Below are 26,609 nucleotides of genomic sequence, written 5' to 3'. Positions count from 1 at the left end.
CTCAAGCTCTAACCCGCATTATAACTTCCTGATATCCTTCCTGATATCATAATCCCAAAAATCTTATTGGTCTGAAGGAGATACCAGACTGTAGCTCTTCTACTGTAGATTTTAGCTCTTCTACTGCCCTCCTGATCTTCCACTGCAGACCAACATGCCTGCTCTCCCTCATTTGCCTAGTCCAGGGGTAGGGAACCTGCGGCTCTCCAGATGTTCAGGAACTACAATTCCCATCAGCCCCTACCAGCATGGCCAATTGGTTCCCTACCCCTGGCCTAGTCTGTTCCCCTCCCTCATATGAAAGCCTTTTTCCTTGATGAACGTTCCCACCAAAAAGCTGTTCTTACATTAAACATTGTTTGTGTGTATCACCCAAACTTCATAAACAAAACATATGTTCCTATATTTGGCAAAGGGAATCAGGTAGGTTTGTTTTCTGCTAAATGAATAATGTTATAATACAGAACTGTGAACAAGCCAAATGAATGAGCACCTCCAAGTCAGGAAACATAGCTTGCCAAAGAAGTTCAGGAACGTTAACTTAACTGTATACATTACTCAACCAATAGGCTTACAGATGACCTATATGTATTTCCATTTTGATGTCAACACAACAGCTTGCTCCCAAGATATTTTCAGTAAATGCAATGACACAGCAATGAGATCCAGGTCTTCTATCAGGTGCCAGCCAGTCATGTATGATTGAAAGCAAGCTCTCACATTTGAAATTAATCCAATGTGTATCATCCACTGATCAGCAGACACAAAAAAACCACAATTGATTAAGAAGTGTTGAAGAAAATGCTTAAAATGCAACAGATTTAGTTCCCCACCCCCATCTGTATAGCCTGAACAGCTGCTATAAAGAATGTTGGGAGATCATTGACTGGTTTTCCAATATCTCATTTAGGTTGGACCTCAGATGTTTGTACACAAAGCCATTCCATGCTAGTCTGTATATGGCTGCTATCAAATCTTATTATGTAATTGAGCAGCATGTTCCCAATGATGAACCAGAAAAAGTGAGGGCTGCTGGAAAGTATAGTCCTCAGCCATCCAGGAGGGCCCAGATTCCAGCTCCTACCAGAGGGGCAAGGATTACACTTCTCAGCAGCGCTTGCAAAGACTGCCACTGTAGGAATGCTGTGTGTAAACTGCTGAATTCTGAAGGACTAGCAGTAAAACCCATTGTACAAACAAAAACAAGGAGCCCTCATTCCTCAGATTCCACCATCTCCCCAAACACACAGAGACAGGTTTGCCTAACTTTGCAAACGGGCTCTCCTGTTTGCAAAGTTAGGGGAGCCTGTCTGTATGTGTGTGGGGAGAGGTGGGAATCTGAGGAAAGAGAGCCCCTGAGGAAAGAGAGCCCTTCAGAATTTAGCAATTTATACACAGGATTGCTATTTCTGAAATAGGAAGATATCAGCAAAAGCAGTGGAACAATAAAAGATGAAAGGAGACCAAGTTAGCATGGTGTAGTGGTTACAGTGTCAGGCTGGGATCCAGGAATCCCCACTTGTGCCATGGAAGATTGCTGGTTGATCTTGGGCCACTCACATATTCTCAACCTAACCTACCTCACAGGGTCGTTGTGACGGTAAAATGGAGGGGGAAATGACATAAGATGCTTTGGGTTCCTATTGTATTTAAATAAATAAGAACAAGGCAGAGGTTTTCTTGTGGCTCATAGCAAGTAAACAGGGACTGGTATTTACATAAACATAAACAGAAGAAGAAGAAGAAGAAGAAGAAGAAGAAGAAGAAGAAGAAGAAGAAGAGGAGGAGGAGGAGGAGGAGGAGGAGGAGGGGAGGAGGAGGAGGAGTTTTGATTTATATCCCCCCTTTCTCAAAGGGGACTCAAAGGGGCTTACAATCTCCTTGCCCTTCCCCCCTCACAACAAACACCCTGTGAGGTGGGTGGGGCTGAGAGAGCTCCAGAAAGCTGTGACTAGCCCAAGGTCTCCCAGCTGGCGTGTGTGGGAGTGCATAGGCTAATCTGAATTCCCCAGATAAGCCTCCACAACAAAAACGGCAGAGCTGGGAATCAAATCCGGTTCCTCCAGATCAGAGGTGATTAGTTTCTTCTAATCTCCTGGTTCTCTGAGAAGATCCGTTCTACTCTATGGTTTTTGATTGCCAGCTTGAAGATCTTGCAGTTCTCCACTATAACTAGTTGATGTCTGTTGTCCAATAGGCCAAGTCCCTTTGGGAAAAAACAAATACAGCATCGTCCTTTGTTTCTTTCTTCTCATTTACAAACTCCTATCTGGGATGGTCATACTTTTCCACCGAGCATGTAGCTTTGGGAGGGATGCAAATGGAGTGGCGAGGAATGCAAGGAACACCCGCCTAGTCAGCCAGATCAGCTGAGTCAACCCTGGTGATCAATAGGATGACAGATGCCACAGCCAGATCACCCTCACTTATGCTTTAAATTTATGCTTTCTGACAGGAAGTCAAACTGTCTATAGTCCTAAGCTGAGCACCTGGCATGACTGGGATGGAGAGCCTTTCCTTTACCCCAGCACTTTTCACACATCAAGAAATGAATATATTTAGCAGTTGAATGAGCTCTGAGCCAAGCTAGACCATCAACTCATGTGGAAGCTTCTGATCCTCTCAACAGCGGCATACACATGCCCAGTAAAATAGGGATAACATTATATTGGCTTCACTTACAGGGTTGATCCAAGGATTGAGACAGTACAATGTTTTGAGTTCTTCAGAAAAGTGCAATGAAAAAACTCTAAATATTAAGGGGGGAGAAGAGATATTACCATACACAGGCAACGAGAAGACAAGAAGAAAGCTGCGCAGACCAGAAGGCTTGAATTGGTAAACCTATGAGCATCCTCAGGCTTGAACTGAGGTAAACTGATGAGGTAAACTGATGAGAATCCTCTAACTCGGTTGTCACCCCTGCGTTGTCAACTGAAGCAACAGGCAGTGATGAATGAGGGAGGAAGGTTTGAATACATTTGGGAAGACAATTCTTTCAGTGGTTTCAAGTGCATACAAGATGTTAATGCATCTTGTGGTTTCAAGTGCATACAAGATGTTAAAGGGGTTTCAAGTGCATACAAGATGTTGAGAGATGGGAAAGGGGAGATCACCATCTAGATCTTTAGCACCACATGAATGGATATGGCTTCTCTCCAGAGGCATATCGAGGGGAAATGGTGCCCAGGGAGAACACCTGCTCCAGGCGTCCACCATGCCCCTGTGCCCGCCCGCACCATGCCGGGGGTGGGGCTCAGGGACGGGGGCGGCTCTGATGGGCACCACAGCAGCAAACCGGCTCCTGGGCTGGCCTGCTGCCGCAGCACCCCATTGGGGAGGGAAGGAGGCAGTTCGGATGGGTCCTGCGGCAGCAGGTTGACTCCTGGCAGCGAGCCCGCTGTCTTTAGGCACCTCCCCCTCGCCGACCCAGCTGTTCCGAGCCAGGTTTGCCCAGGGGAGAAGGGGGTGAGGGAAATTTTGCAGGGAGCCCCCCGCCATTGTGCCCGAAGTCATCTGACCCCCCTGTCCCCATGGGCGGTACACCCCTGATTCTCTCAGTCTTTCTTCGTAATCTTTTCCTCCAGTTCAAAGAGCATTAAGAACCAGTGGCGAAGCGCCAACGGGGACATCCGGGGCGGCTTGTCCCGCAATGCAGGCTTTGGCAAGATCACGCCGCGGGCTTTTGAAAAATTCTGCACACTTCCGGGAAGGAGGAGGGGCGTGGCTCGGTTTGACTGCAGGATGCCGGAGAGGAGGCCTGCGCCTTTTGCCTTCCAGCCGAGGGAGAGCTCTCCCTGCCTCCCGGAAGAGGGAGACAGCCAACGAGCAGCAGCAGTGACCACTTCCTCGCTTCTCTCACTCAGCAAGGTCGTGTCCGCTCGGAGTCTCAGGGCCCGGCATTAGTCTGCCTGGGCTCCAGCACTTTTCCCTATGGGAGCTGCAGCGATGCTTCAAAGCCCTAGCCATGGCGACCCTTCTCCGCCGCTCCCCCTCTGCTCCCACCGCGCCTCTTCTCCTCCCTCCTGTAGTGTGCTGCCGCCGCCTCCCAGCACTTTTAATGGCTCCAGACTCCTCCAGCTGCCACATACAGCACCAACTTGTTTGCCAGCCCAGGCTGCCGCTTCCCCATCAAGGAGGCTGGAGAGGAGCGTGCAGCACACGGTGAGGGGCTTCTCCCAGATGGGAACAATGGGGGAGAAGGGGGGGTGCTGGCTGTAGGCGGGGGTGTGTGTCTCTCCTGGGTTGCCAAGCTGGGGAGGCTGACCACAGTGGGGAAGGGCGAGCCCTTTCAGTTCTTTAAGCCAGAGATGCATCTGGATCTCTGCTTGGGGGCGAGATTCAGCCCGGAGGGGAGGTGTGTGTGAGCGTGGAGCGCATGTAGTGTGAGGAATGCAAGTGTCCAGGCTTCCCACTCCATTTGCCCTCGACCCACGAGCCTCTCCTCCGCCCACAAGCGAAGTTTCCTGCTGCTACTTGCCAGAAGTTGGTTGCCTTTGTTTTCTCTGTGTCTTGGCTATTGTGGACGTTACTGGGGCGCAAAGGGCTTTGGACTTCTCCCCTTCCCTGCTCCCCCCCCCCCCCCGCTTTCACGGTAGATCTTGGGGGCAGGGGAGGAAGAAACTCCCCTTTCCTGTCCTTTCTCCCAGAAGGCTCGTCCCTCCTGCTTTTGTTTTGGCCTTTTTTTTTGTTTCTTAAACTTTTTGAACAGATCCTCTTCTTTCCTTCCTTCAACACCTCCCTGACTTGCCCGGAGTGCATGGGCTGCTCAGACAAGAGGGACTTGGGGGGGGGGGGGCTTGCGCAGGACCGGCTTGTGAGTAAAGGGACTCTGGACTGTTTGGGGCAGCAGGACTTCACATTTTCTGGAATTGGGATTTCAGTTTTTAACTCAGAACTCACCCATCCCCATCAAAGGTAAACTCAACCACTGCAATTAAACAGTTGCCTCCCAAAAATCCCTCTTCTAGTCAACTAAAAAGAACCTCTTGAAGTGCAAACCTCAAGCGTATACTCTGAAGTAAATCCCATTGAATTCAGTAGCAGTTACTCTCAAGTAAGTGTGTTTAAGATTGAGCTGGGCTGTTAAGAGGGGGTCAGCTTTTCTCCAGTCATTCTCCCCCATTCCACACAAGGCTACGCTTTGTAAGCAACATAAATAAGGGTTCAAATAAATAGACTTGTTTCCCTTAAAAAGAAAAGGGGGAAAATGTAAGTAAAAAAGAAACACACTGTTCCAATTGGTTGTAATATAAAATATTTCCACTTTCCCCTCAGGAAGGTGTTTTGCACATTCAGAAAAGCCACACACACCCCTGCCCTTAATCAGAAGTGTGCAGAAGTCAGGATTCTGTGGAGTCCTCTGCCTTTATGGAAGGGAGGGAAGGAGAGAAGTTTGGGGGCATGACTCAGTGGAAGAGCATCTAGTTGGCATTCAGAAAGTCCCCAGTTCAATTGCTGGCATCTCCAGTTTAAAAAATCAAGTAGGAGGTTATGTGGAAGACTTTCCAACTGAGACCCAGCAGAGCTGTGTCCAGTGAGAGTGGGCAGTGCTGACCCCAACAGACCAAAAGGTCTGGCTTGGTATAGGGCTGCTTCCTGTGTGGGTCCATGTGGTTTTTTCATAGTGCTGTGCCTCCAGGAGAGGTTTTATCTGTATTTTTTAAAAGTTGGTTTTCCAGTCTTTCTCTTTTTGTGATGTGCTGATAAATTGGCAATTTGGTCAATCCATTGTGTGCGTATGTGTTGTGTTTTGGCTAGCCAAATGCCTATCCTGTTGGTTTCGTGAAGTGTATGAACTGTTCTTGGGGCACTTTGGCATTTCCAGAATAATGCATTTTCAATCCACTTTCACAATTGTTTGCAAGTGGATTTTGCTCTTTCGCACAGTAAAATCCAGCTGCAAGTGCATTGAAAGTGGCTTGAAAATGCATTATTCTCATGTGTGATAGTGCCCTTAGCCTCACTTCCAAAACACCTTTAGAAGGTGATTTTGCATCAGTTCAGTAAGCATCATTGTGGACCTGCTGCTCTAGAAAAGTGATAAAAAGAAGGAAAGTCTACAATTAACTTTAACATATGCTGATCTTAAGAGGGATATGAAGGGTGATGGACACACTCGGAAAGACAGCACCCCTTACCTTGTGGTGAAGGTGCTGTATTTGCCCAGGGTTGTTTTTTGTGGAAGTATTTATACCCCATATTTTGGCCTTTGAGGTTAACCAGTGTTCAGAAATGTCATCAAGAAAAGAGTGGACTGTGTTAAGACATTAGTATTGAAATCAAGATTTTGTCTGATCCTGAATGATAGTATCGGAGTGTGTTTATCTGCTTCTGATTAAGTACATATAATATTTATACATTGATTTGTACTGTTAAAATATTGTACTGCCATCTTTTTGACCATCTGAGTCCTCCAGAACAGCTTGCAATACAAACACATCCCACAAATTGCAAGCTCTGCCAGCCTCCCCCCCCCCACCATCCCCAACACACCTCCCTGCCCATGGATCACAGGGTTAGGGTTAGTGTCATACAGGAAAACAAATGAAAGCCATTTAGAAGTTCCTTTTTGGGCCCTTTTGTTTTATTTTTATATATTTTTTCTCAGCAGTAATAAAACATTTTGAAAATGTCAAAAAATATTTCCACTGTGTGGCATGAACCATTGCTGTGTTCAGATTTGTGAGTTGGGGCATGTTCTACAATGTGATGGTGGCTGAAATGACCTGGTGCAAAAAAATGTTGTTTGGTTGTGGTTGGGGAGGGTGGTCGTCTACATGGGCGGGGGGGGGGGGGGCGCAAAACTCAGATTTTGCCCCGGGCTCCATTTTTCCTAGCTACACCCCTGTTAAGAACAGAACAATTCAAAGGGACTGCCTGAAGTGTCTCTGTTCACTTGTAATCAAATTATATTCTCTATCTTGCAAGCAAGAGGGAAAATAATATCATAGCAAGTGGTAAAACACTATTCAATAAACATTCATCCTAACCATGATATTCACATTAAGGGCGAAATTAAAGCTCCTTATGTATGATTAGTAATATGAAATTATATTATATAAGAAATTAGATCATGGTTAGATTTATGGACTGCCTTACACAAGGGCCCAGAGTGAATTATACATATGTTTATAATTCATGGTTAAAATAAATAGTTCAAATGTTATAATGTGAACTGCTGGCTTATTTAAACTAAAAGAGTATTGTAAAACCAGATTTGATTTGAGGATGAGCATCCAAATCCTAGTTTGCTTCAACAAGCTCTTTCTCCCACCTCCCGTGCACAGATGTGGCTGATATCCTGGCTAGTAAGTTCAAACACCTGTCAGCTTAGGTCATGTCCCATGATCATGACCAGTGGTGACAAGGCAACGCAACAGTCTATGGGCAGTTTGCAGCCTGTTTGTTTGTGTTTGCACGTGTACACTAAAGATCTGAGTGTGAGTTTTGTTTTGTTGGTTTTGTTTTTTACAGTGGTTTTACTACTTACCTCCCTATATTCCAGCATAGACCTATTTGTATAGGCTATCTGTTTTGAAAGTCTGATTGAAACTCAGTTTCTTCCATGGTCTGGAATGATAATGTAAAACAAAAACGTAAACTGGAAGCAGGGAAATTTTCCATTTTCAACACATGCATTCCATTTCAAAGCTTTTTCCAGTATCAGTTAATCCCTATAGTGATGTCTTGGCTGTCACTAACTTCTCAGCAGAAAGCTGGGCTGTGTGATTCAGGAACAAATTTCTTTGAGCATTGAAGAGGCATTCAGTTTATATTTCAGATCTTCACACTGAGGTGGAAAAAAGCTTTCCTATATTACTGAAGGAACTAATTGGTTTGTCTAAATGTCTGTGCTTCTGTGTAGCTGTAGAATACATTTATATACCTGCAAACTCTTAGCCAAATGGCTTCTGAAACAGATGGCAGCCATCAATAAAACAATACCTAATATTAACATCCCTTAGAAGTATCCAGAAAGCATAAAGACAAGTATATGAATAATACGTAAGGAAAACATTTTAAGAGACACAACTTAGTTAAACAAAGCCAACACATAACAAAAATCAAAGGGAAAAAATAAGTCCACCTGGCAGCTAAAATCAAATAAATTTGGCATCAAGGAAAGTGATAGGGAGAGGGCAGTTTTAAAGGCAAGGGGCCTCATTTCAGAACATCAGCACATATAGAACAAACCCTCTGCAGAGGATCAGTGCTATCAGAAAGGAGTAATAACTTGGATCACCTCAGGCTAGTCTGATCTTGCTGACCCTAGCAAGATGGCAGACCTCCAAGGAATACCAGGTCATGACATGGACACAGGCAATGGCAAACCACTTCTAAAGCCCACTACCCTTGAAAACCCCACAAAGGGTTCCCATAAGTTAGATGTGACTTGACAGCAAAAGGAAGGAAGGAAGGAAGGAAGGAAGGAAGGAAGGAAGGAAGGAAGGAAGGAAGGAAGGAAGGAAGGAAGGAAGGAAGGAAGGAAGGAAGGAAGGAAGGAAGGAAGGAAGGAAGGAAGGAAGGTGTGTTTCTTTTTCTCCAGTGTGGTTCCCATGTTCTTGGTGCTCATTTTCTTCTTCTCTATCGCATCTGTTATCCAAAGCAAAAAGTAAGTACTGGTTTTTCTCTCCCTCAATGGAGCAGCTAAGTGAATCTAAACATCCCTGGGCAGAGAGGGCAGAATTTGACACAAGATTACCATTTCCAGTGTTGACTTGAATGTACAGTTATTACCTTGTTTACTTTCTTTGCTGAGAAAACTTATACAATCAGCAGAATAACATATAAAAGCTTTTCCTGAACTTTACCACTTCAGACTGCAAGATAGTAATTTGGCTGAATGCAGAATATTAGCTGTCTACATCTTTCCATCGGGGAATATTTAAACAGATACCTGCATAATGAATATAGTCCAGAAGTTCTATCATTAGATTCTGTTGATCACAAATACCTGCCCTTCCTCTAGGCAGTGTGGAGTAAGTATCTCTTTCAGTCCATAAAAGGTTGTCTTCTGACTGATTGTCCCAAGTTGGCAACAGTCTGATAAGGTTTGGAAATAGGCTCTTCTCACCTGCATTCTCATTTGCTCCACTGGTTGACCTGTTTTATGTATCATCTATCTGTGATGTCGGAAACCAACCATTCCCAGGAGGAGATGCAGCAGACACAAAAATGAATCCTCTATTCATGTCTAGATTAAATTTACTACAATGCTCTTGCTTCTGTGAAAATTTTCCTATTTTCTTTAGGAGCAGTTCTCAGTATTGTTCCCTCCATGGGATTCTTCAGCAGACAGGATAACAATTTGGGCTGCCGACAGTCAATCCAGACTTTTCCTGTGGATAATTAGTGAATCAAATGACCATAAGAAGAAGGTAATTCTCATCCTCCTTGGAGAATTCATTGCAACAGACATTTTATTACATGTGCAGCTCTAGCCATTACCCAGATGAGCTGTAAAGTCCCTGAGACAATAACAGACCCATTGACTTGTAACAGTTCGTCACTTACCTTTAGTAAGGCCCTCCAGTCCAATTAAATCCCCATACAAACAAATATTTTCCTATTGTGTTTGTGAATCACAAGCAAAGTTCTTTCTACCTCTACTTTGGATTTGATCACAGGGTCTACAAGGCCAAGATACATCAAATCAAAAGATATAAACATCTTTCTAACAACAACGTTTGGTGCATCTGTATTTCTTTCAATTTGTCGAAGTGCAGTATAATTTTCCCCCGGAGAATTGCAAAAGCTTTACAAATATTAACAAGCTAAGTCAAGCAACCCTCAGGGAAACATCAATCTTTCTCATGCTGTGCATCTGAGCAAAGCAATTACTATTTCTGTACAAGCTGTATTATTCAGCCCCTATTTCAGTGTGGACCTAGAGCCCGTGTGGATAAAATGCAGAAGCAATCTCCTGCCCTTTTTTGGTGGGGGAGGCGGGTCTTCAAACTGAATGGAGAGTGCTCAGTGGACTAGAACAGGAATGGGGGGGGGGGGTGACCTTTAAGTCTTTCCACACAGTCGTTTTGTTGATTAGAACTATGTTCTACCCTCAGCTTTCTGACCTGTGCAGGCCCCAGCATCATTTATTTGGGCCTCATAACAATGGATTCAATCGGTTCCCCTTCTTGACTATGTACCATACATTAAATCTCATCAGTTAAGAATGAAAGAACAAATCTAATGTATTGCTAAAATGATAGACCATGCTTATTTATGCATTTAAGAACATAAGAACATAAGAACTAGCCTGATGGATCAGACCAGAGTCCATCTAGTCCAGCACTCTGCTACTCGCAGTGGCCCACCTCGCAGGTGCCTTTGGGAGCTCACGTGCAGGATGTGAAAGCAATGGCCTTCTGCTGCTCCTGCTCCTGAGCACCTGGTCTGCTAAGGCATTTGCAATCTCAGATCAAGGAGGATCAAGATTGGTAGCCATAGATCGACTTTTCCATAAATCTGTCCAAGCCCCTTTTAAAGCAATCCATGTTAGTGGCCATCACCACCTCCTGTGGCAGTATATTCCAAACACCAATCAAACGTTGCATGAAGAAGTGTTCCCTTTTATTAGTCCTAATTCTTCTCCCCAGCATTTTCAATGAATGCCCCCTGGTTCTAGTATTGTGAGAAAGAGAGAAAAATTTCTCTCTGTCAACATTTTCTACCTCATGCATAATTTTATAGACTTCAATCATATCCCCCCTCAGACACCTCCTCTCCAAACTAAAGAGTCCCAAACACTGCAGCCTCTCCTCATAAGGAAGGTGCTCCAATCCTTCAATCATCCTCGTTCCTTTATTTCCCACATTTCTCTCTACAGGGGACCCAAACTGACTTACATTGCTGTTCTCCATTTTTATTTTAACAACAACCCTGTGACGTAAGTTAAGTTGATAAGGTGTGACTGGCTTCCATGGCAGAGCAAGGATTTGAAACTGGGCCTCTTAGATCCTAGTCCAGTGGTGGCGAATCTGTGGCACGGGTGCCAGAGGTGGCACTCAGAGCCCTTTCTGTGGGCATGCGTGCACAGAGTCCGTCATGTACAGGGGCGGAAAATCACAAACACTCCCCCACACACACCACACATATCTGAGCGATCTGGGTGCGATCTTTTACCTGGGAGTAAGCTTGGTTGCTGGCAATGGGGCTTGCTTCTGAGTAAACCCTCCTAAGGTTGTGATTCACCCATTCGAAGCGTTGCACGGTTGCTTCACCAAACTTACTCCTGAGTAACGTGTTTCTAAACTAAAACCTCAGTATTCAGATTAAATTGCCATGTTGGCACTTTGTGATAAATAAATGGGTTTTGGGTTGCAATTTGGACACTCGGTCTCGAAAAGGTTTGCCATCACTGTCCTAGTCCAACTCTCTACCTATGAAGATTGTGAAGGTCAATAGGTTTATTTCTATATGATCCTGTTAGCAGAGTAATGAGCAAAATGTAGCTTTGTATGCCGCTTTATGATAGGAACAGTTATCTAGCTAAAGACTAGCCTTTTTACCTCAGAAATCATTAAACATAAGAAAGCTTTACTTAAACTGAGAGAGTAACAGACTATATACATAAACAAAGTATCACTTATATACATTGATACATTCACAGTTCATTGTTTGATTACAATTTCAAGCGTAGTCTACAATATTAAACATTTCAGTCAGAGGCTTTTGGTTAACAGAACACATAACACCTTTCCTCAGTCATCTTTAGAATATTCGTAGAGATCTCCCAGATTTCCGTGCTGCTGCATGCAAGCAAGGCTGTAAAATCCAACACCCCTTCTCAGACTTGCATGCATCACCTGAATAACTGGGAGGGGGGGTATTTTCTGCTCAGCTTTATCCAAATAGACAGCTCTAAACACTATAGCTTGAATCTGAGCTTGATTAACCTGTATACTCTAAGTTCAAGAATCCTAACCCAAATGCCTGTATGAAAGGTCTGGTGGATATTAAAGAATAATGTACACATTGCAAAAATCAAGAACAGTTTCAGAACATCTGGTCCCGTTTCTTCAAATAGAGATCAAAGCTGATCAAAAATTCACTCCTGTAAATTTCAGTGGTGGATCATTCCCGATTGGAATCTGTATCATAATAAGAAAGAATTGAAACATGAAAATCCATAGCCTTGCATATATAACACCTAGAGAGCTTTAACAAAAGGTATGTGATACAGTCTCATCAGCTGAAGTGAATAAAATTATGTCAATTTAAAACAGGAACGAAAGGTCTCATCCTTGCTATTCAAGACTGTGTAATTGCTACCAATAACTATAAAAAATTATATAGATGGTAAGTACTTGTGAAACTGCAAAGATAAAGCCAGAAAACAATAGAACATGGCCTTGTCAAACCCAATCAGGTTGCAAAACTCATTCACTGTAAACTGAGTATACAGTACCAAGCCCTTATTACAGCTATAGTTCTGACTCAGTCTGGGAATTATGATTGCATCATATACTGGTATGAGCATATCATCAGAGATAAAACCATAGGTTATACCAAACCAGACATAATTCAGTTTTGAAGATAATCTAATATCCCAGTCCAGAGCCCCCAGCAGCTGGGGATGGCAGCATTACTCAGCTGCCCCACAACCCAAAAGGGCTTTCCAGCAGTGCAGAGAGAAAGAAAAAGCCAAATATACACACACAGAGACACTGCTGCTGGAAAGGGATTAATGGACTTACACCACCCAAAAGGGTGGCATAAGTCCAAGACTCAGGCTGCAGCACAACTAGCCACAAACCCAGGGTGGATGCTGACAAATGATGGCTGAATCCCCAGGAACACCCAAGCCTGACCCCTCCCATACCGGCATCCAATCGGCATCCAATCAAGCTGCCCTTCCCATATCGGAGTCCAATCAGGGCAGCTCCACAGTGACCATGGAGTTCCAGGTTTTGCCACCACAGAGCTAAGGGGCAGCTGTCCAATAGCACTTTTGCCCCCTCTATCAGCACGGGTGCCCCTTGTGCTGGCAGAGCAGGCAAATGTGTTGGCACAGCCCCGCATCGCCTCCACAAGTGGATTCACCTTCCCCATCTGGATTGGCCTGTAAAACAGCTACCATAAGAGATGTTACGAGACCTCTGGTACATGACATCGAAAAAACAGAAAATGAAAAAAATAAATACCAAACTCTTGCCTTAGAAATAAAGTATGTCCCAAAACTATTCCTATACTGCTATTTTAATGTTAGTTAGAGGTGTATCCAAATCACAAACTATCCAAAACAAAAAATTCGAACTTCCTTGATGCAGAAGCCCCTTTGTAGCATTACATGTAACTTTTAAAAAATTAAGAAAAACAATTCTACAATGCCTCTTCCACACCAAAGCTATGTTATTAAACATACCAATTGAGAACTGCTCGTTGAATATAAGTCTGAAGAGCCCAGAGACAGGTTAGAGAAAGTTCTCCATGTCCTACTGACAAGGCAAATTCTAACTTACTCACCATGAACTGGGACATGAATAAATGTTCTCTTCTTCCAGGGACTCTCACAGGCAGTGAGATATTACTTTTATAAAATGATTGTGGCCATGGAGGGAGATCAGTTCTACTCCCCCTTGTATTCTATCTCATTGGGCGATTTCCCACTGGCCATTAATCCTGGGATAGTCACCCAAAATATCCAGGTTTCCTCGCAATCTCCCCACTGCCATACTGCAGAACACAGATCAGTCCCGTTTCTGGTGCATGCCCCTCCGCCCCATCACAGGATTTTTCTGGACCTGCTTGTATATGCACCTTTTTGAAAAAAACACTCCAATGGGAGCTAATAGGAGATGGGGGCTACACATTTGAGGGTCCATAACTTTGGCCCCCATGAAACAAACTTCACCAAACCTGGGTGATATCATCAGGAAGGTCTCCTAAAGATACTTAGAAATTTTGGTGCTGCTAGCTTAACAATTGCACCCCTGACAGCAGACACCCCCCCCACCCAAGGGGCAGGCCTAGACATCTTCACTAAAAACATGCTGCAGTGAGGACGTTGGAACCTGGATGAAAAGGTGCCGATTCTTTTGAAACTTGGTTGTATCTAGATTAAATTTTCAGTGGGAATGTGGCCATTGTTCACCATCTCTTTTAGCATTGTTCTCCAATCCAAAATTTGCATGTTTTCATTTCTAGCCTTCCTGCCTCTTTCTCCTACTATCAGCAGACTTCTTATCAACGTGTGAGTGGTGGGGGAGGGGAAATAACCAGAGTCCAGACTTTGCATCAATTCCCCCTTAGCACTACTGCCTATCTACCAACAGGCAGCAGATGAAATCCCAAAGAACTCAAGCAATAGTAGGTCTTGGAACAATTTCTCCCCGTAGAGATGTTCAACGTATTGTCTCCATTTATTTTACTACCATCAGACTCTCTGAAGATGCCAGCAAGCAAACCGTCAGGAGAAAATGCTACTAGAACACAGCCATACAGCCCGGAAACCACACAGCACTCCAATAGTGGGTCTGTTCTACCTAGAACCAAAATCCCACATTATATTGCAATGACTGGCAGTTAAATAGAAATAGTATTGAGAGCCAGCGTGGTGAAGTGGTTAAGAGCAAGTGGATTCTTATATGGAGAACCAGGCTTGATTCTGCACGGGCCCGAATCACCAATCACAAATCACCAATTCCAGCTCGGTAAAACATTGTTTGGGGGGGGGGCGCTTCGCACAGGCGACGCTGCGAATACAATGAAGCGCCGCTCTTTCCCTCCCCAAACAATGTATTCCAACCTCGCTCGGGGAGTGAGGTTTTCAGAATATGCCGGCTTCCACCCGTTGCTGAGCAAACGGCAGTTGGTGGAAGCCGGCGTATTCCCTGAGCTGGCCCCAAATGCCTTCCTACCTTTTCCAGACTCCCAGCTCCTGGCCTCCATCACTGCAGCCGTCGTGCTGGCTATGGGGGCGTGTCCCCTGGCCTCCTCACAGCGACGGACGCCCGGACAAGGTAGGAAGGCGTTTGGGGGGGCTGCGCAGCTGTGCGGAGCTTGCTCCACCAGCTGCGAAGCCCATGGGGCCGTTTTTGCGGCCCCAGGGCTGGCATTGGCATTAATTATGCCGATACAGCCCCGCAAACAGCCCTATGTTCCTGCTGGGTGACCTTGGGCTAGTCACAGTTCTTCAGAACTTTCTCAGCCCCACTTACCTCACAAGGTGTCTGCTGTGGGGAGAGGAAGGGAAAGGAGCTTGTAAGCCACCTTGAGTCTCCTTAAAAGAAAGAAAGGTGGGATATAAATCCAAGTTCTTCTTTTTCATGTGCAGAAATATGAATTGGGATGATCCTGTTTGGCAAGGAGATGGGCTAAGTGCTCTGGTTGGATGATGTCCTTACCATGAATGAACCTTCTGAATCACCTGTTCCCCTGATCTCTTGTCCACGTCCTAGGAAAATAATATCAGACAGCATCATAACCATCACTTCAGAAGATTCCAGTTTCTTCTGAAGGTCAGAAATGTGTGATCAGATTTGAAGCATTTACAAAACTTACAAGAGGGTGTTTCTAAGGTTGTGTCTTGATTAGAGACTTCCTAGTGAAAATAATTGCTACTAGGTGAAAAAGCATTCCAGCTGGACAAATTAATGGTGCGGTTTGAATTTCCACTGTTGTTTTGAAATGAAACCAAAGAAGATGCTAAAACAATCCACAATCAGATTTATAATACATTTTTCCTTTATAGCAACCCAAAGCCCGAATGTCGATTGGGACTTTAGCAAGGGCTGGGGAACTGTTTCCACCAGCACTGTTTTCCCAGCCTTAAATGCCCTGCTGGATCTAATAGTTGCTACACTGGGGAAAATAAATCAGGTTGCTCATATGGTGCCTGTTTTCTTCATTTCTGAATTGGAGAGCAAGGGGTGGGAAGGAATGGTTGTAATTAACATAGGTGGCTAGTGCATTTCTCTCCTGTAATGAGACACACTTAAAACATTAGACTCTAATTTGTGAAAATGGAATGTCCCTTACAGAAGACACTGAAGATTTTTTACAGTTGCAAATATGACCTGGAGATTCTAGTAGCTCTCCATTGTGAGCAAGCCCTTGGCAGAAAATATATGGCCACCCTCCATGTAGGAAAGAATTTTAAAAAATACCATCCAGATGAAATCACAAGGGCTGGCTGAACCCAGCAGCAGAAACACTTGCTGAAAGCTTGAACCATCACCAGAGATCATCTCTAGTCCTTAACAGCAAACAGAGATTCTGCAAACGTTCATGTGAGTGAGACAGACAGCTAAATTTACATTAACAGAACTCATTGTTTACGCACAAGTTGAGCGCTGGATCGCCTTTGATGCTCAACTTGGATTGTATTCCAAGAAGTTTTGTGCCTGTGTAGAAGCTGCCTGAGCTCTAGGTCATGGCCTGATTGTGTTTGTTGGCAGAGTGCCTATGCAGCCCAACTGATAATGACTAACGAAACCTTTATTTAGGAAACTAATGAACTGGATAGGAATGAAAAGAGATGCCCCCTGCATGCACTTCTTTCTTCCTCTCTGTGCACAAGACATTGATATATTCCAACAGTGCTTAGGTAGATAAGATGCCTCTGTGGTGACCTTTGTCCTTGTGTAGTACATGTATTAAATGTTACTGCTCATCTAGAAGGCAGCGCACATATCTGCTAGGGTCATGGTTAGGCCATTAGTGACCTACTTGTCTGGCACACAATTATTTACTCAGGATGGTTGCAGGTTTACATGGACTATGGACAATAGAGTATAACTAGGCCCCCTTGCCTCTTTCGAATTGCACATTTCTCCTCTAGCAACATCCCTTCCATTTGCCCCCTCCCATTTGGCTCTGCCTTTTCTTCTGCAGCCTTTTCCATTTCAGTCACTTACTCTGGTAATGAGAAATCATCCCAAATTGTGCTTTCTTAGTTACTGTTTCTAAATGTATAAAACCAGAGAGAAGAAAATATGTCTTCCATGATTTTAATTGGTGCTATTTAATAAAATTGGCATCTTGTATTGCTGTTAAACATATTGTTCTGGAGTCAAGGTTTGTGGAAAAGTTTCAGAGTGTCACAGAAAGAAACCCATCTTACTTTGAAGATGCCTTTGAAGATGCCAGCCACAGATGTGAGTGAAACATTAAGAGCAAAGATTACCAGACCATGGCCACACAGCTTGGAAAACCCAAAACAGGCAGTTTCTCCACTCCTGTCACTGCAAGTGAAGAGGCCAATCCACATCCATCCAAAATGCTTAAGCAGCTGAACAGTTCCAATATACTGAAGAACTTCATTTGAACCATAATATAGAAAGAAAAGAACTTAATTTCATCACTCAACAGTGGATTAAAGGAGCCATAATTTTGCTAATACAAAACAAATTTTATTTTTAATACTGAGAAATTCATCCCAAATTTTTGAAAACAAATTTACATCTGATGCAACAAATGTTATCCTCCAGCAAACATTGCAATCCTAATCTAAAATTGTTGGTTTTATACATATATACAATAGTAAAAAATTATTTATATTATCTTTTTTAAACTGTTCACCATATTTAACTGGCCAAGTATTGGGGGGGGGGGGGGGGGGCATGTCCATAATAACCAAGACGTGTGCCATGAGAAAGTACCTATAGTACATTGAGTAGTTATGTCAGCTGCAGCAAAACTGATTTGACAGCATCTATTCCAATATGTAGCACTCCAAAGCAAATACAGAAGTCCAGGTCGTGCGGAGCAAAATGGAACACTACTAACTCTGGTCCTGGGCAGAAGCGGGGAACCATGTGTATGCAGAAACCAGGGTAAAATAGCCCAGATATATATGATCCCAGCTCAACCCCTATGTAATCGTGCTGTGCAAAAACGGCCATAAATTTCCGTTTCCTGTCCATTAGAATGCATTTAAGCAGGGAAAAACTTTTTGAAATGCGTAAAAGCAATATATTTGAATCAATCAGCCAGAATTAGAATTAATGAAAACATCACATAAATATAAAATAAAAAGGGATGAGACAGGGTTGTTACCTGTCACCATTATTATTTATTTTAACATTGGAACTTTATTTGATGAGAATAAAACAAGAAAATAATATTAGCATATTGAAATTAAAAGAACAAGAATATAGTTACAGGCTTTTGATGATGATATTGTTTTTATTGTAGAAGAACCACTAAATATAATAGAATCTATTTGGGACAATATCATAGAATATGGGGAAGTATCAGAACTTAAAATTAATAAAGAAAAGACAAAAATATCAGCAAGACATTTTCTGTTGTATCTGTGACCTGCAGGAATTCCAAAAATTTCTTCATGATGTCCACTGATTTACTGTTTACAAAGTGTGTCATTAGAGTGGGCAAATTTTTCCTTAGCTACTTAGTGAGAGCTTACTTTCCATCACCATAAAGTAATAAAGCTGACATTTTCCACTTTACTGTCATGTGCAGTTTACAGTGTGAGAACAAACCACTATGGCCATTTGTATATAGGGTTTCTCCTCTAAGCAAGGCCGCCTTCCCAAGTACACAGACATCTAAGCAGTAATGCTTATCTCTAAATGAAAAAACAACAACATTTTTTTTCTTTTAACATGCCCTTTAATAATTGAAGGTAGCAGTGGCAGGAACAATGGTGGGCAGAAGTGGCAGCAAATCCATATGTAATCATACATGCACAACCATCTATTTTTCTTCCTCCCACAACTGATATGTTGGAGCTGTTCAGATGCTACTAAAGTTGAACCAATGTTCAACTCTGATTATCCCTACCTATCCCCAGGTCAGAAACCAAACAGGTAAGGAACTGAGTGAACCTGAATATAAAGTGAGCAACAGAATCCCTGTTCGGGGCTGGCAGTTTTCATGTGTCAAAAGCAAGACAGGAGGCATGATGTCCAAGGCTGGTGATGGAGAGTAGGGATAGCAAAGCAATAGTCAAAGGAAAATGGGATAAGACAAGGCTGGTGTTTATTTGACTTTATGTTCTTGGTTACAAACACCTAAGTCCAAACATGCATGCTCTGTCAAGCATGAATGGAACTGATGCATATTTTGTATCATGTTCCAATACACATCAGAGAGAGCATAATGAGTGGGCTTTACTATTACTTGCATCATGTATTTTACAGAGAAGTCAGAAAAATACATACATTTGAATAGGTATGATTGTATAGATCTTAGGGAAGACAGGGGAACGGGCCAGATTGTGGTTGCAGCCCTTACAACTGAGCTACTAGAATACCACTCCAAAATAAACAGACATCAGCGCAGAGCCCTCTAGTGAGCAAACATGACATCATTAGTCAGCACAAACCATCAAAGAAAGATGATTTTAGTCACATCTAATAACTCCCGCTACATGGATAAATTCAATCATTGTTCAATAATGGATTCACATAAGACTCCAATGAGTTCATTGTCCTTAACTTGTACCCACTGAGGCTTGCCACAGAATCAGTGGTAGGGCAGAAAGGAGCATCAATCTACCTCCTAGGGATGCGAGGTAGCAAGCTCAAGCATTCAGCACAGCCCAGACTTTTCTTCACTCATTAATGCAATGACTGAAGCATGGAGTACAATGTAGAAAAGGAGAACTGCATTTGACTCTCTCTTGAACATCTTTGAAAAAGATGGAATGCAGTACCCCTTCTCAATAATATTACAGGAGGCAGCTCTCTTATTCATGGGTCCATGGCTTGGTGGGAGATCACATGCTCTGCAGACAAAAAGTCTCAGGTTCAATCCTCGATGACTCCTGGTACATGCTAAAGTGTTGGGGAAGGTTTTTCTAAGCCCCTGACTGTCATTCACTACAGACATCACTGTAACCCTACCTTGTATACCTTGCCTTATGAAATATTGGATTTTCATATTATTTCTTACACTGTGTGCTACAAAATGCCAGTTTCTATGTTTGTATGTGTAGGTAGCAGAGTGTCCATCTAAAAACAGGCCAAAGGCCAAAGGTCTGTTTGCAAAATTAAATCAATGCATGAGTTACTCCAGGCAATTGAATCTGAAAGTCTCATTGACCATGGGCATATCTTGATTACCACACCCCGCTAAAGATGTTGTGACTCAATAGATCCCAGAGAACTCCCAAATACTGGATGTTATATTTAATCTGTTTTTGAGAAACCATTTCCTCAACAATTGCTTCCCCCATGCATTTCCTCAACCTCTGGATATGATCTCCCTAACAATCAATCCCTTCCTGATTCACTCAAGCCTCAGCAGAGACTTTAGGAAGCATCTCTGCATAAACCATTCAAGGTTTCACTGATATAATCTAGGACAAATTGTCCCCATTGTCCCGGGAAGCAGAGACAATACATAGAGCTGCTAATTAGCTCAACCCCGCAAGTCCAGCAAGGAAACCTGAAGCAGTTGCAAAGAAACGAAACCTAAATTTGAATTTCCCACCTTACTTGCGCAAAGGGGTATAAAAATACTACACACCAGAGCCTCAGTGCTCAATACTAGCCTGAACCTCTCTTGGTCACATTGGTGTGAGACACGATATCGTCCTTTGCATTGGGTTTCTGTGCTGGCAAAGAAATCCTTGCCTTCTTCTAGATCTTCTTCAGCTGAATTTAGGTAACGTATGGTCCCCGCTCCCCCTCCTACTCTATCATCCAAAACCTATCTTTTCCTCCCTGTTTATATACTTAGAAACTGTGTGTATGTGCCTTAACGTCTCACTGTATGATTGCTTGCAAACAAAATTTATATAAAAATATTTAAACTGCAATTTGGTCTCTTTTGCATTCTCTGTAGAACGTTTCTAAAGCCAATTCTGGTATAGCTGTCTAAAAGATCCCACCTAGCCTGCCTCTCACACTGCCAAGCTGAGTTATATTCCCATTGCTGCTATAAAATAGTCTCATAACTGTTAAGCTAGGTAACATCACTGACCCATCAAGCTGATTTAGTAGAAGGCAGCTTCATATATTTAGCCAAACCCCAGCAATGTACAATGGGTTTGCTGAATTGTTCCCCACAAGCACAACATCCAATCTGTGATGTCATTACAAGCACTTCCTAACATGAGTGGCACAGAGTGGCACAACAAATCCATATTTCTGTGCCTGACAAATGTGTCAGCCCTATGCAATGTGTCAGATGCCCCTCTGTAATCCCAGACTGGAATTTTGTTTTAAAAGTATTTCACAGGAGAACAGTTGTGTGAATTCACCCAAAGTCCCCTATGCACCTCTGTCCATCAAATGCTTATCAGGACCAAATTCTACTGCAGTCAACGAGAAAAGTGTGCTGTTACCTCTGAGTTAATTGCTTTTCAACAGCACTTTATTTACTGTTATAAAATGAAACATACCCCAAAGGCTACAATATCTTGGGGATGAACTTTCTGCTGACAGAAGCCTAGCCTTCATATTAACGTTCTCATAATTACCTGAATCTTGCAATAACACAACACTATCCTACACTACTGGGAATATGTGGCAGTGTACACAGACATGATCTCAGGCCTAAAGTGAAGGCAGTTGGCCTATAGCTAGAAGAAGAGGAACATCTATAGGCAGTTTAGTGCTACTACACATGAGCTTGATATTCCTCTCCTTTCATGTTTTGTAGTATGGCTACAGGTTGCTTCAAACAGCAGCAGTCATGGGCTAATTCATATAACTAAATGACGATCCTTTACTCTTTATGATACAGTTTGTCCCCACTTCCTGGTTCTTGGGGTCCCAAATATCTCCTTATGTCAATCTGCAAAGAGAGAACTTTAATCAACTCAAAGGTGAGGAAGCTTTTCTCCTCTCTGGCTGAAACTGGCTGAATCCTGAGAATTTCACCTCACTGAATGAAAAGACGTTACACATAAAACCTCTGCCTTTCCTTTTGAAATCAGTGAAAATAAAACTGAAAAGTTAAGGCAAATTGCTTTAATACAGAGGTGGGATCCAGCAGGTTCTCACAGATTCCCGAGAGTAGGTTACTAATTATTGGTGTGTGCCGAGAGGGGGTTACTAATTGGTGATTTTGCCACGAGATTTTTGCCTTAGTTACGCCCCTCCTCTCAGCAGTAGCGCGCAGAACTTGAAGCAGTCTAGCGGGAGGTGCACCGGCGTGCGTGGCAGCCTGCGCCTGCATGCATTCGTTTCCTGCCCAAGGACCGGCGCAGCGGCTGCGTCCTTGCTACAACCCCGCCCAGGAATGCCCTGCCCCAGGAATGCCTGACCACGCCCCCGTCGTGCCCCACCCAGCCCCATTGGCGCTATGCCACAGTTTGAATCCCACCACCATGGGAACCTGTTACTAAAATTTTTGGATCCCACCACTGCTTTAATACCTAATTTAATGTGGTTTATAGCACTCTTCCTCCCCCATATGACTACCATTAGGACTTAAAATCAGACATAACTTGTGTGTTCCATGCTTCGAACTCTGTTCCCAGGCACACTGATGTTCAGTTTGCGTTGGGACTATGGTGCATGGGGAAAGGGAGTTTAAGCCTTCACACACACACGATTTCCCTAAATCAGTCCTTCAGAACTTCTGTTTATCCCATTGGGAAAGTTTACACATAACCAGAAGTTCTCCAGGGCCTTTTCAGGAAAGATACATGGGGTGAAGACTTAAGCCCCCAAAACCCAGCTGTCCCAATGCAAATGCCTGGGAATTCTGAGCATGGAGCTCTCAGAATGCTTGTGGTCAAATGTTCTCATGATAGCATGAGGATTTGTAATGTGTGAATCATTTCCCATTTAAGTACCTAGCAAGTCAAATACAAAGCACCTCTTAATTCTAAGGCCTTTGTCTGGGGGCGACATGCACATTTGCCACCTGTAGGTTGCTATGTCAAGTTTTTACGCCATCTTGTTAACTGGTTTTAATGTTTATATTTTGTATTGCTTCAATAATTTTATATTTTTATATACATGTAAACCGCCTTGAGTCCCTTGGGAGATTGGCAGGACGGAGGTGTAAAATATAAATAAATAAAATTCAGTCATTCAGGCAGGCATAAATAGTTCACCAAAGGCTGAGATGGCTGGAACTCAGCTCAGAACAGCTTTTCTCTTTGCAGTTGCCATTGGAAACAATGTGAAATTCCCGAGGAGTTTCTGAAGGCACACTTTGCAACTCCTGCGGCTGAGGCTAAGAAGGTTTGGGCCTCTAACCTCTCTGGATTGAACACTGTATTTACTCATTCTGCATGTTTACATATTGCTTTTTCAGGTCCTCGAGGTAGCTTAGCAAACTAGAATTAAAATACGTTTTGAGAATCAAACATTATACTGTACAACAACCATAAAAGCATCAAATCAACCATAGACTCACTTGGGGGATCATAAAAACACAAACACATGCACATACATGTTGAGCATGCATGCTTTGCTGATCTCCCTGGAATAAATTTGCTTTTTCTCCTTCTCAAGCTAGAAAGCCTATAACTGTTTAAATGCTAAACAGATGCATAGGTTGCTTCTGTAAGGAAGGTGAAATAAAAGGGCTGCAGCAGTCGCAGGAGATTAAAAATAAGGCCAAGATCAATGGCAGAAAATAGATAAAAATATAAAAATAAAAATTCCCTGCACATTTCACCCTCGAGGCTTCTTCAGGGGAATCTATCAATCTTGCAGTGTTTTTTTATGAAGAGTATAAAAAAAACCACTGCAATTTTATCACATGTGGTGGACATGTCCAAAAGCAAGAAAATATTAGATTCTGATTCATGGTGAGATGCAAAAGCTATTGCAAGTAACATTCATATTTGATCCTACATGTGTGGTATTAAATATCTGGCCAAATTATATACCAAAACTGTATAATGAATTATTTAAATACAGCTGCTAGAATTGTATTTGCAATAAGATGGAAAGCAGACCATCACCCAGATCTTCTGGAATGGATGAACAAGCTAACAGAATACTCAAGCAAAACAGAGAAGAGGAAGGTTGGTTAAGATAGAGCTATCATAGAAAGGAGTGGTACAGAAGTTAGTCTGAAACCTAGAGATCAGATCAGAACCATGCCATTGGTTCACCTATTTTCAATTGACAGAATGTCTCAAAACAGACAATAAGAAAGGGGGATTTAGACAAAATAGAACAACTTTTGAAGAAACATCATATAAAGACGATAGGAAAAATACATAGACATCTGTTAATGTTTAAAACTGAACAAGAAGAGGTTAAAGAAATTATGATTAAATGGGTTCAGAATACTGGAAGAAATATAAAACTAGATGAATGGACCAAATCATGGAAAAATATTAGTAAATGTACAGTGAGCTTAAAGAAAAACCTTAAAGAAAACTTTTACAAAATGTTTCATAAGTGGTATCTTGCCCCGCAGCATTATATAAGATGTATAAGAACTGTTTACCAATGTGTTGGACGTGCAAAGTGAAAGAAGGCACCATTTTTCACCAATGGTGACAATGGAAGAAGATACAAGAATACTGGAAATCAGTTCATGAAAAAATGCAGAAAATACTGAAGGTTAAATTTGAAATGACTCCAGAATCATATCTGTTAGGAATAAGTCGTAATGAGAAGATAAAGCAAAATAATGTTTTGTTGCTTTATTTGGTCACCACAGCAAGGACTGTTCTAGCAAAAAGATGGAAACAACAAACTCCCACTATAGAAGAGAGAATAGAAAAAGTCTGGAATATAGTTGAACTAAACAAATTGACCTGTAGGTTGAGATATGACTCCTTGGAAAAATTTAATGAGACTTGATCCTCTTTTGTGAACTTTCTATTGGAACATCTTTAAACATATGTAATAGCGATAGGGTTAGAAAATTAAGAAGGGGTTTATTAGGAATCTACATAGAATAGAAGAATATGAGAATACTTTATGGAAGTCATATGTTTAAGATTTAATTTGAATAATTTGAAGGACAAATTGGAGAGTGGGAAAAAATACCATGTTTGAATTTACACATCTGAACGCAGAGAAGGAGGTCAACGGTTATGTTGTGCTGTGTTAATGAATTTTCTCAATCTGTTTTGTTTTGCTATATATTGCCTTTGATTTGTTGGAACCTAAGTCAGGGTTAACTCTGACCAGAAGAATAATGTGATATGGTAGTTTATCATTTTATGTTCCCCCCACTGTTCCAAATGGGTCTTGTTCCATGTGAGCCCTAGTATCATGGGGTTTTATCATCTCCTCTCTCTCCTCTTTTTCTGGGAGAGATTTAGTTATGGTAAGCACTGACTTTTGTGGGATGCCTAGGTTAGGAAGTATTCGCTGTTTTAAATTGATATTTATGATAATTATGTTTTAATGATTTTATGTACACTGTTTGTGTTGTTCACCGCCCTGAGCCCTCTGGGGATGGGGCGGTATATTAAGTCGAAAATAAATAAATAAAAAATTAAAAAATGTTGATTATAACAGAACTAGTAATAAAGTTTTCTTTGTAATATTTTTAAATGGCAAAGCTAATATCCTTTGTGCACAGTAGACCTTCAACAGAGTATGAAAGATTTTCCCAGTTGAATTATATAAATTAATGACCTGTATAACTAGATTGCATAACAACTATATATAGATAAAGATAAACAATTGAGACTATATAATAATTTTTTTGACAAAACTATTATTGGAATTTAAGATGTATATATATAACCTATTTTGCACCATCAGTCTTTGCCTTCTTTTTTACATCCCAATAAGGAAGGCCACAATGCATGCCACTGGCAACTTTAGATTATGTTCTTAATAAGCCAACATAGGAGGAAAAGCTCCAGGGCAGATTGTGCATCTTCACTAAGCACAGAACAACAGAGAACACCTAATGATCACCCATGCACAGCCTTGATCATGCAGATGGTGTTCATAACTGCTGTGCTACCATCCGAAAGGCCAGAGCACATCATGTCAGCCAGTGCTGCGCAGTTGATCTGAAGATATGCACTGTCAGTACTTGACAAATTTCTGTTTAAACAAGGTTGATGTTCACGATCATCATTTTACTGCTCATGCCTAGCTGTCTTTTAAGTAGTAGTTTTTGCTGAGAAACTTTGGAAACAAAAAAAAAATGTTTCCAAGATTCATCTTGTCAGTTTTCCCAAAGAGGAACTTTGCTTAGAATGGTGTGGGTTTGCCCCCTTGTGTTCAGATGTAGTATTTCACTTCTAGGGTCTATTTGTATCCAGCCCTTCCCTCAGCTCTACTCAGGACAATAGCCTATCCCAGTTTATCTTTCCAATCATCCCTCGTGCAGACTAAGAATACTCTAATTCCAATACCCTGTTCTCTTACACTATTAATGATCTCCGAAACTATTAAAAATTTCATACTATTTTTCAAAGGGCTTGTCTCTCTGCATCTTCTCAATGAGAAGAGCATGTTGCAAATATAACCTAAGGCCATCCAGTAGGAATTTGGTCTTGGATCTCTCATAGCAAAACCTAACATGATGTCTGCAACACAATTATAAAGCTAGAGGCTACGGCTCATTAATTAGAGTGCAGGAAACACTGATCAAAATGCTAGATCATCTCCAAATACATTTTTCTCTCTCTACTTCACTTTGAGCATGAATATGCGATAAAGTCAGATTTTCACTGTATTAGGACATATACAACATACCCCAACCTTTTCATCTTCATTCTTCAGCTTTATGGAAGACTTCTACCAGCTGTT

Source organism: Sphaerodactylus townsendi, linkage group LG05 (assembly GCF_021028975.2).
Source record: "Sphaerodactylus townsendi isolate TG3544 linkage group LG05, MPM_Stown_v2.3, whole genome shotgun sequence".
NCBI classification, from domain to species: Eukaryota; Metazoa; Chordata; class Lepidosauria; order Squamata; family Sphaerodactylidae; genus Sphaerodactylus; species Sphaerodactylus townsendi.
Note: the sequence above shows the minus strand (reverse complement) of the source record.